The 8,988-nt window shown below is 44.2% G+C and overlaps 14 non-coding genes across 14 annotated transcripts; 7 read left to right on the top strand and 7 right to left on the bottom strand.

Moving 5' to 3' along the window:
• Positions 1–1,461: 1,461 nt before the first annotated feature.
• On the top strand, positions 1,462–1,580 carry LOC141755361 (5S ribosomal RNA). The gene has a single exon (XR_012591066.1). It is a non-coding gene; the product is annotated as a 5S ribosomal RNA (ribosomal RNA).
• Positions 1,581–1,896: 316 nt separating this feature from the next.
• LOC141755347 (5S ribosomal RNA) lies at positions 1,897–2,015 on the bottom strand. The gene has a single exon (XR_012591053.1). It is a non-coding gene; the product is annotated as a 5S ribosomal RNA (ribosomal RNA).
• A 609-nt stretch (positions 2,016–2,624) lies between these two features.
• LOC141755346 (5S ribosomal RNA) lies at positions 2,625–2,743 on the top strand. The gene has a single exon (XR_012591052.1). It is a non-coding gene; the product is annotated as a 5S ribosomal RNA (ribosomal RNA).
• Positions 2,744–3,062: 319 nt separating this feature from the next.
• Positions 3,063–3,181, bottom strand: LOC141755345 (5S ribosomal RNA). The gene has a single exon (XR_012591051.1). It is a non-coding gene; the product is annotated as a 5S ribosomal RNA (ribosomal RNA).
• Positions 3,182–3,778: 597 nt separating this feature from the next.
• LOC141755343 (5S ribosomal RNA) lies at positions 3,779–3,897 on the top strand. Its single transcript, XR_012591049.1, has one exon. It is a non-coding gene; the product is annotated as a 5S ribosomal RNA (ribosomal RNA).
• A 335-nt stretch (positions 3,898–4,232) lies between these two features.
• LOC141755342 (5S ribosomal RNA) lies at positions 4,233–4,351 on the bottom strand. The gene has a single exon (XR_012591048.1). It is a non-coding gene; the product is annotated as a 5S ribosomal RNA (ribosomal RNA).
• A 596-nt stretch (positions 4,352–4,947) lies between these two features.
• LOC141755341 (5S ribosomal RNA) lies at positions 4,948–5,066 on the top strand. Its single transcript, XR_012591047.1, has one exon. It is a non-coding gene; the product is annotated as a 5S ribosomal RNA (ribosomal RNA).
• A 334-nt stretch (positions 5,067–5,400) lies between these two features.
• On the bottom strand, positions 5,401–5,519 carry LOC141755464 (5S ribosomal RNA). Its single transcript, XR_012591166.1, has one exon. It is a non-coding gene; the product is annotated as a 5S ribosomal RNA (ribosomal RNA).
• A 596-nt stretch (positions 5,520–6,115) lies between these two features.
• LOC141755525 (5S ribosomal RNA) lies at positions 6,116–6,234 on the top strand. Its single transcript, XR_012591224.1, has one exon. It is a non-coding gene; the product is annotated as a 5S ribosomal RNA (ribosomal RNA).
• A 316-nt stretch (positions 6,235–6,550) lies between these two features.
• LOC141755433 (5S ribosomal RNA) lies at positions 6,551–6,669 on the bottom strand. Its single transcript, XR_012591136.1, has one exon. It is a non-coding gene; the product is annotated as a 5S ribosomal RNA (ribosomal RNA).
• A 596-nt stretch (positions 6,670–7,265) lies between these two features.
• Positions 7,266–7,384, top strand: LOC141755340 (5S ribosomal RNA). Its single transcript, XR_012591046.1, has one exon. It is a non-coding gene; the product is annotated as a 5S ribosomal RNA (ribosomal RNA).
• Positions 7,385–7,682: 298 nt separating this feature from the next.
• On the bottom strand, positions 7,683–7,801 carry LOC141755393 (5S ribosomal RNA). The gene has a single exon (XR_012591097.1). It is a non-coding gene; the product is annotated as a 5S ribosomal RNA (ribosomal RNA).
• Positions 7,802–8,422: 621 nt separating this feature from the next.
• Positions 8,423–8,541, top strand: LOC141755441 (5S ribosomal RNA). Its single transcript, XR_012591144.1, has one exon. It is a non-coding gene; the product is annotated as a 5S ribosomal RNA (ribosomal RNA).
• A 320-nt stretch (positions 8,542–8,861) lies between these two features.
• Positions 8,862–8,980, bottom strand: LOC141755531 (5S ribosomal RNA). Its single transcript, XR_012591229.1, has one exon. It is a non-coding gene; the product is annotated as a 5S ribosomal RNA (ribosomal RNA).
• Positions 8,981–8,988: the final 8 nt, after the last annotated feature.

Here is an 8,988-nt window from a genome sequence, read left to right as displayed (position 1 = left end):
CCCGGCCAAGACCGGGCTTTCTGCTGTCCTTCTGCTTCGGCCCTTTTCTCTCCTTCGCAGTGCGCCCGGTGAAGCTCGCTGGCTGGCTCTCCTCGTCTGCGTCCGCCTCAGCCTCCTCCACCTCCACCTCCTCCACCTTCTCCTCCATCTCCTCCGCCACTTTCTCTCTCCCCTCATCTCCTCCTTCGTCCCTCGCCGTCTCTACTCCCGTCTCCTCCGCCTCACCCTCCTCTTCCTCGTCCACACACTCCCGTGCGTAATGCCCCTGTCCTCCGCATCTGAAGCACTTCAGCTCGGGGCACTCGCGGTAAATATGACCCGGTTTTATACACAAACGGCAAACTCTCTCCTGCCGATCATGTATTACTCTGAAGTGTTCCACTCCCTCTATGGTGGGGAAACGTGTGGAATAAGGTAGAGACCTCACCTCGTCCGTAAATCTAACTTTGAGGAAGCGTGTTCCGTCCACCACATCCGTTCCTGGCCACTTTCTCCTCCTGATCTCCGACGCCGCTCCAACTCCCCACTCCTGCAGCCGGCCTTGTATCTGCGCGTCTGTGATGTAGACGGGCAGATGCAGAAACGAGACAACCATCTCGTTACTGTTCATTTCCCGTCCCATTATTCTGGAATTCCTGAATTTTATTCCGTCCATGATTTTCCTCTTCCCCTCCGCCGACTCCATAGTGATCTCCAATTTGCCAGTTCCTCGTGCCCTGCATCCCAGCACTACTCCACAGTCTTCTTTTATGGATCTCAATATTTCCATCGTTGTGACTTCCTCCTCGCTTTCCACCACCACCATCACTGTCAAACTCCTGTTGTATTCCTTAATGCCTCTGCTCCCCTCCTCTGCTTCAGGGTGGTATGGCCGTAAGCAACAGCACTGGTGTTGTAGATGTCTATCACTGCCGCCGTGATGTCTGTGTGCATTTCTGCTCATAGGGACATTAGCATATTTACAGAACTTCTGGGCAAGGAGCTCTGATTTCAGTGACACAGTTTCCCCACATGAATGATAAACACTATCTACGACAGAGGTGAGATTGTAACTACGCTGCTTGAATGCAGGTTTGAGGTGCTTTTTTCTATTTTATGCTACTTTATACTTTATTTTACAGGGATAGATTGGAGTTTTTACTCCACTACGTTTGTGATTGTTATTGCGACTTTGTACATTTAGATTTGACATTTAAAACGTGATTGTTTCAGAAAATATGGCGCAGTATGATACTTGCAAATGCTGCTTACACAGCAATACAGCAGTGATAATAATCCAATAATAGTTTTAGCCTGTAACAATGTAACACTGACAGAGTTTCTTACAAAGGCCATTTTTGTCATTATAGTGAGAATATCTGTTTGTGTTCCTGACAATCTGCAGCTGCTACCTGTATGGGCAGAATACCAAAACGTTGTGTTACAGCATCTTTAAATGGCCTTTTTGTTGCTGCAAATGTTGCTTACGGCCATACCACCCTGAACACGCCCGATCTCGTCTGATCTCGGAAGCTAAACAGGGTCGGGCCTGGTCAGTACTTGGATGGGAGACCGCCTGGGAATACCAGGTGCTGTAAGCTTTTTCACTTCTCTTTTACAAACAGCAGAGGGCGCTGCTGCTTCTTCGATGGACACTGGCAGGCACTGATGAAAATCAATAGAATGGTGTACACACAATGTCAATGCTTTACAAAGATTTTTTAAAGAGCAGATCACGAGTTCCAAGTGTATATCATTATATCATAAACTAATTAGAAGCTGATCAATTTCACTCAGAAAAATTTGTAGGAGCGAGGAATGATGAAATTCAACATCCAGAGACAAGCTGCTCTGGTTTTCAAAGTCTCCACCGGAGAAGCAGCGGCGCCCCGTGCTGTTTGGAAAGAGAATTGAAAAAGCTTACAGCACCTGGTATTCCCAGGCGGTCTCCCATCCAAGTACTGACCAGGCCCGACCCTGCTTAGCTTCCGAGATCAGACGAGATCGGGCGTGTTCAGGGTGGTATGGCCGTAAGCAACAGCACTGGTGACAAAACGGCCCTTTATAGATGTCTATCACTGCCGCCGTGAACGCCTGTGTGCATTTCTGCTCATAGGGACATTAGCATATTTACAGAACTTCTGGGCAAGGAGCTCTGATTACAGTGACACAGTTTCCCCACATGAATAATAAACACTATCTACGACAGAGGTGAGATTGTAACTACGCTGCTTGAATGCAGGTTTGAGGTGCTTTTTTTCTATTTTATGCTACTTTATACTTTATTTTACAGGGATAGATTGGAGTTTTTACTCCACTACGTTTGTGATTGTTATTGCGACTTTGTACATTTAGATTTGACATTTAAAACGTGATTGTTTCAGAAAATATGGCGCAGCATGATACTTGAAAATGCTGCTCACACAGCAATACTGCAGTGATAATAATCCAATAATAGTTTTAGCCTGTAACAATGTAACACTGACAGAGTTTCTTACAAAGGCCATTTTTGTCATTATAGTGAGAATATCTGTTTGTGTTCCTGACAATCTGCAGCTGCTACCTGTATGGGCAGAATACCAAAACGTTGTGTTACAGCATCTTTAAATGGCCTTTTTGTTACTGCAAATGTTGCTGCAAATGTTGCTTACGGCCATACCACCCTGAACACGCCCGATCTCGTCTGATCTCGGAAGCTAAGCAGGGTCGGGCCTGGTCAGTACTTGGATGGGAGACCGCCTGGGAATACCAGGTGCTGTAAGCTTTTTCACTTCTCTTTTACAAACTGCACAGGGCGCTGCTGCAGCTTCTTCGTTGGATACTGGCAGGCACTGATGAAAATCAATAGAATGGTGCACACACAATGTCAATGCTTTACAAAGATTTTTTAAAGAGCAGATCACGAGTTACACGTGTATATCATTATATCATAAACTAATTAGAAGCTGATCAATTTCACTCAGAAAAATTTGTAGGAGCGAGGAATGATGAAATTCAACATCCAGAGACAAGCTGCTCTGGTTTTCAAAGTCTCCACCGGAGAAGCAGCGGCGCCCCGTGCTGTTTGGAAAGAGAATTGAAAAAGCTTACAGCACCTGGTATTCCCAGGCGGTCTCCCATCCAAGTACTGACCAGGCCCGACCCTGCTTAGCTTCCGAGATCAGACGAGATCGGGCGTGTTCAGGGTGGTATGGCCGTAAGCAACAGCACTGGTGACAAAACGGCCCTTTATAGATGTCTATCACTGCCGCCGTGAACGCCTGTGTGCATTTCTGCTCATAGGGACATTAGCATATTTACAGAACTTCTGGGCAAGGAGCTCTGATTACAGTGACACAGTTTCCCCACATGAATAATAAACACTATCTACGACAGAGGTGAGATTGTAACTACGCTGCTTGAATGCAGGTTTGAGGTGCTTTTTTCTATTTTATGCTACTTTATACTTTATTTTACAGGGATAGATTGGAGTTTTTACTCCACTACGTTTGTGATTGTTATTGCGACTTTGTACATTTAGATTTGACATTTAAAACGTGATTGTTTCAGAAAATATGGCGCAGCATGATACTTGAAAATGCTGCTTACACAGCAATACTGCAGTGATAATAATCCAATAATAGTTTTAGCCTGTAACAATGTAACACTGACAGAGTTTCTTACAAAGGCCATTTTTTGTCATTATAGTGAGAATATCTGTTTGTGTTCCTGACAATCTGCAGCTGCTACCTGTATGGGCAGAACACCAAAACGTTGTGTTACAGCATCTTTAAATGGCCTTTTTGTTGCTGCAAATGTTGCTTACGGCCATACCACCCTGAACACGCCCGATCTCGTCTGATCTCGGAAGCTAAGCAGGGTCGGGCCTGGTCAGTACTTGGATGGGAGACCGCCTGGGAATACCAGGTGCTGTAAGCTTTTTCACTTCTCTTTTACAAACTGCACAGGGCGCTGCTGCTTCTTCGATGGACACTGCTTCTTCGATGGACACTGGCAGGCACTGATGAAAATCAATAGAATGGTGTACACACAATGTCAATGCTTTACAAAGATTTTTTAAAGAGCAGATCACGAGTTACAAGTGTATATCATTATATCATAAACTAATTAGAAGCTGATCAATTTCACTCAGAAAAATTTTGTAGGAGCGAGGAATGATGAAATTCAACATCCAGAGACAAGCTGCTCTGGTTTTCAAAGTCTCCACCGGAGAAGCAGCGGCGCCCCGTGCTGTTTGGAAAGAGAAGTGAAAAAGCTTACAGCACCTGGTATTCCCAGGCGGTCTCCCATCCAAGTACTGACCAGGCCCGACCCTGCTTAGCTTCCGAGATCAGACGAGATCGGGCGTGTTCAGGGTGGTATGGCCGTAAGCAACAGCACTGGTGACAAAACGGCCCTTTATAGATGTCTATCACTGCCGCCGTGAACGCCTGTGTGCATTTCTGCTCATAGGGACATTAGCATATTTACAGAACTTCTGGGCAAGGAGCTCTGATTACAGTGACACAGTTTCCCCACATGAATGATAAACACTATCTACGACAGAGGTGAGATTGTAACTACGCTGCTTGAATGCAGGTTAGAGGTGCTTTTTTCTATTTTATGCTACTTTATACTTTATTTTACAGGGATAGATTGGAGTTTTTACTCCACTACGTTTGTGATTGTTATTGCGACTTTGTACATTTAGATTTGACATTTAAAACGTGATTGTTTCAGAAAATATGGCGCAGCATGATACTTGAAAATGCTGCTTACACAGCAATACTGCAGTGATAATAATCCAATAATAGTTTTAGCCTGTAACAATGTAACACTGACAGAGTTTCTTACAAAGGCCATTTTTGTCATTATAGTGAGAATATCTGTTTGTGTTCCTGACAATCTGCAGCTGCTACCTGTATGGGCAGAATACCAAAACGTTGTGTTACAGCATCTTTAAATGGCCTTTTTGTTGCTGCAAAGGTTGCTTACGGCCATACCACCCTGAACACGCCCGATCTCGTCTGATCTCGGAAGCTAAGCAGGGTCGGGCCTGGTCAGTACTTGGATGGGAGACCGCCTGGGAATACCAGGTGCTGTAAGCTTTTTCACTTCTCTTTTACAAACTGCACAGGGCGCTGCTGCTTCTTCGATGGACACTGCTTCTTCGATGGACACTGGCAGGCACTGATGAAAATCAATAGAATGGTGTACACACAATGTCAATGCTTTACAAAGATTTTTTAAAGAGCAGATCACGAGTTACAAGTGTATATCATTATATCATAAACTAATTAGAAGCTGATCAATTTCACTCAGAAAAATTTGTAGGAGCGAGGAATGATGAAATTCAACATCCAGAGACAAGCTGCTCTGGTTTTCAAAGTCTCCACCGGAGAAGCAGCGGCGCCCCGTGCTGTTTGGAAAGAGAAGTGAAAAAGCTTACAGCACCTGGTATTCCCAGGCGGTCTCCCATCCAAGTACTGACCAGGCCCGACCCTGCTTAGCTTCCGAGATCAGACGAGATCGGCCGTGTTCAGGGTGGTATGGCCGTAAGCAACAGCACTGGTGACAAAACGGCCCTTTATAGATGTCTATCACTGCCGCCGTGAACGCCTGTGTGCATTTCTGCTCATAGGGACATTAGCATATTTACAGAACTTCTGGGCAAGGAGCTCTGATTACAGTGACACAGTTTCCCCACATGAATGATAAACACTATCTACGACAGAGGTGAGATTGTAACTACGCTGCTTGAATGCAGGTTTGAGGTGCTTTTTTCTATTTTATGCTACTTTATACTTTATTTTACAGGGATAGATTGGAGTTTTTACTCCACTACGTTTGTGATTGTTATTGCGACTTTGTACATTTAGATTTGACATTTAAAACGTGATTGTTTCAGAAAATATGGCGCAGCATGATACTTGAAAATGCTGCTTACACAGCAATACTGCAGTGATAATAATCCAATAATAGTTTTAGCCTGTAACAATGTAACACTGACAGAGTTTCTTACAAAGGCCATTTTTGTCGTTATAGTGAGAATATCTGTTTGTGTTCCTGACAATCTGCAGCTGCTACCTGTATGGGCAGAATACCAAAACGTTGTGTTACAGCATCTTTAAATGGCCTTTTTGTTGCTGCAAATGTTGCTTACGGCCATACCACCCTGAACACGCCCGATCTCGTCTGATCTCGGAAGCTAAGCAGGGTCGGGCCTGGTCAGTACTTGGATTGGAGACCGCCTGGGAATACCAGGTGCTGTAAGCTTTTTCACTTCTCTTTTACAAACTGCACAGGGCGCTGCTGCTTCTTCGATGGACACTGGCAGGCACTGATGAAAATCAATAGAATGGTGTACACACAATGTCAATGCTTTTCAAAGATTTTTTAAAGAGCAGATCACGAGTTACAAGTGTATATCATTATATCATAAACTAATTAGAAGCTGATCAATTTCACTCAGAAAAATTTGTAGGAGCGAGGAATGATGAAATTCAACATCCAGAGACAAGCTGCTCTGGTTTTCAAAGTCTCCACCGGAGAAGCAGCGGCGCCCCGTGCTGTTTGGAAAGAGAAGTGAAAAAGCTTACAGCACCTGGTATTCCCAGGCGGTCTCCCATCCAAGTACTGACCAGGCCCGACCCTGCTTAGCTTCCGAGATCAGACGAGATCGGACGTGTTCAGGGTGGTATGGCCGTAAGCAACAGCACTGGTGACAAAACGGCCCTTTATAGATGTCTATCACTGCCGCCGTGAACGCCTGTGTGCATTTCTGCTCATAGGGACATTAGCATATTTACAGAACTTCTGGGCAAGGAGCTCTGATTACAGTGACACAGTTTCCCCACATGAATGATAAACACTATCTACGACAGAGGTGAGATTGTAACTACGCTGCTTGAATGCAGGTTTGAGGTGCTTTTTTCTATTTTATGCTACTTTATACTTTATTTTACAGGGATAGATTGGAGTTTTTACTCCACTACGTTTGTGATTGTTATTGCGACTTTGTACATTTAGATTTGACATTTAAAACGTGATTGTTTCAGAAAATATGGCGCAGCATGATACTTGAAAATGCTGCTTACACAGCAATACTGCAGTGATAATAATCCAATAATAGTTTTAGCCTGTAACAATGTAACACTGACAGAGTTTCTTACAAAGGCCATTTTTGTCATTATAGTGAGAATATCTGTTTGTGTTCCTGACAATCTGCAGCTGCTACCTGTATGGGCAGAATACCAAAACGTTGTGTTACAGCATCTTTAAATGGCCTTTTTGTTGCTGCAAATGTTGCTTACGGCCATACCACCCTGAACACGCCCGATCTCGTCTGATCTCGGAAGCTAAGCAGGGTCGGGCCTGGTCAGTACTTGGATGGGAGACCGCCTGGGAATACCAGGTGCTGTAAGCTTTTTCACTTCTCTTTTACAAACAGCAGAGGGCGCTGCTGCTTCTTCGATGGACACTGGCAGGCACTGATGAAAATCAATAGAATGGTGTACACACAATGTCAATGCTTTACAAAGATTTTTTAAAGAGCAGATCACGAGTTACAAGTGTATATCATTATATCATAAACTAATTAGAAGCTGATCAATTTCACTCAGAAAAATTTTGTAGGAGCGAGGAATGATGAAATTCAACATCCAGAGACAAGCTGCTCTGGTTTTCAAAGTCTCCACCGTGCTGTTTGGAAAGAGAAGTGAAAAAGCTTACAGCACCTGGTATTCCTAGGCGGTCTCCCATCCAAGTACTGACCAGGCCCGACCCTGCTTAGCTTCCGAGATCAGACGAGATCGGGCGTGTTCAGGGTGGTATGGCCGTAAGCAACAGCACTGGTGACAAAACGGCCCTTTATAGATGTCTATCACTGCCGCCGTGAACGCCTGTGTGCATTTCTGCTCATAGGGACATTAGCATATTTACAGAACTTCTGGGCAAGGAGCTCTGATTACAGTGACACAGTTTCCCCACATGAATGATAAACACTATCTACGACAGAGGTGAGATTGTAACTACGCTGCTTGAATGCAGGTTTGAGGTCCTTTTTTCTATTTTATGCTACTTTATACTTTATTTTACAGGGATAGATTGGAGTTTTTACTCCACTACGTTTGTGATTGTTATTGCGACTTTGTACATTTAGATTTGACATTTAAAACGTGATTGTTTCAGAAAATATGGCGCAGCATGATACTTGAAAATGCTGCTTACACAGCAATACTGCAGTGATAATAATCCAATAATAGTTTTAGCCTGTTACAATGTAACACTGACAGAGTTTCTTACAAAGGCCATTTTTGTCATTATAGTGAGAATATCTGTTTGTGTTCCTGACAATCTGCAGCTGCTACCTGTATGGGCAGAATACCAAAACGTTGTGTTACAGCATCTTTAAATGGCCTTTTTGTTGCTGCAAATGTTTTCTGCAAATGTTGCTGCAAATGTTGCTTACGGCCATACCACACTGAACACGCCCGATCTCGTCTGATCTCGGAAGCTAAGCAGGGTCGGGCCTGGTCAGTACTTGGATGGGAGACCGCCTGGGAATACCAGGTGCTGTAAGCTTTTTCACTTCTCTTTTACAAACTGCACAGGGCGCTGCTGCAGCTTCTTCGTTGGACACTGGCAGGCACTGATGAAAATCAATAGAATGGTGTACACACAATGTCAATGCTTTACTAAGATTTTTTAAAGAGCAGATCACGAGTTACAAGTGTATATCATTATATCATAAACTAATTAGAAACTGATCAATTTCACTCAGAAAAATTTTGTAGGAGCGAGGAATGATGAAATTCAACATCCAGAGACAAGCTGCTCTGGTTTTCAAAGTCTCCACCGGAGAAGCAGCGGCGCCCCGTGCTGTTTGGAAAGAGAAGTGAAAAAGCTTACAGCACCTGGTATTCCCAGGCGGTCTCCCACCCAAGTACTGACCAGGCCCGACCCTGCTTAGCTTCCGTGATCAGACGAGATCGGGCGTGTTCAGGGTGGTATGGCCGTAAGCAACAGCAC

The sequence above is a fragment of the Sebastes fasciatus genome, chromosome 17 (assembly GCF_043250625.1).
Source record: "Sebastes fasciatus isolate fSebFas1 chromosome 17, fSebFas1.pri, whole genome shotgun sequence".
Lineage (NCBI taxonomy): Eukaryota > Metazoa > Chordata > Actinopteri > Perciformes > Sebastidae > Sebastes > Sebastes fasciatus.
This window is presented reverse-complemented; position numbering and strand designations above follow the sequence as displayed.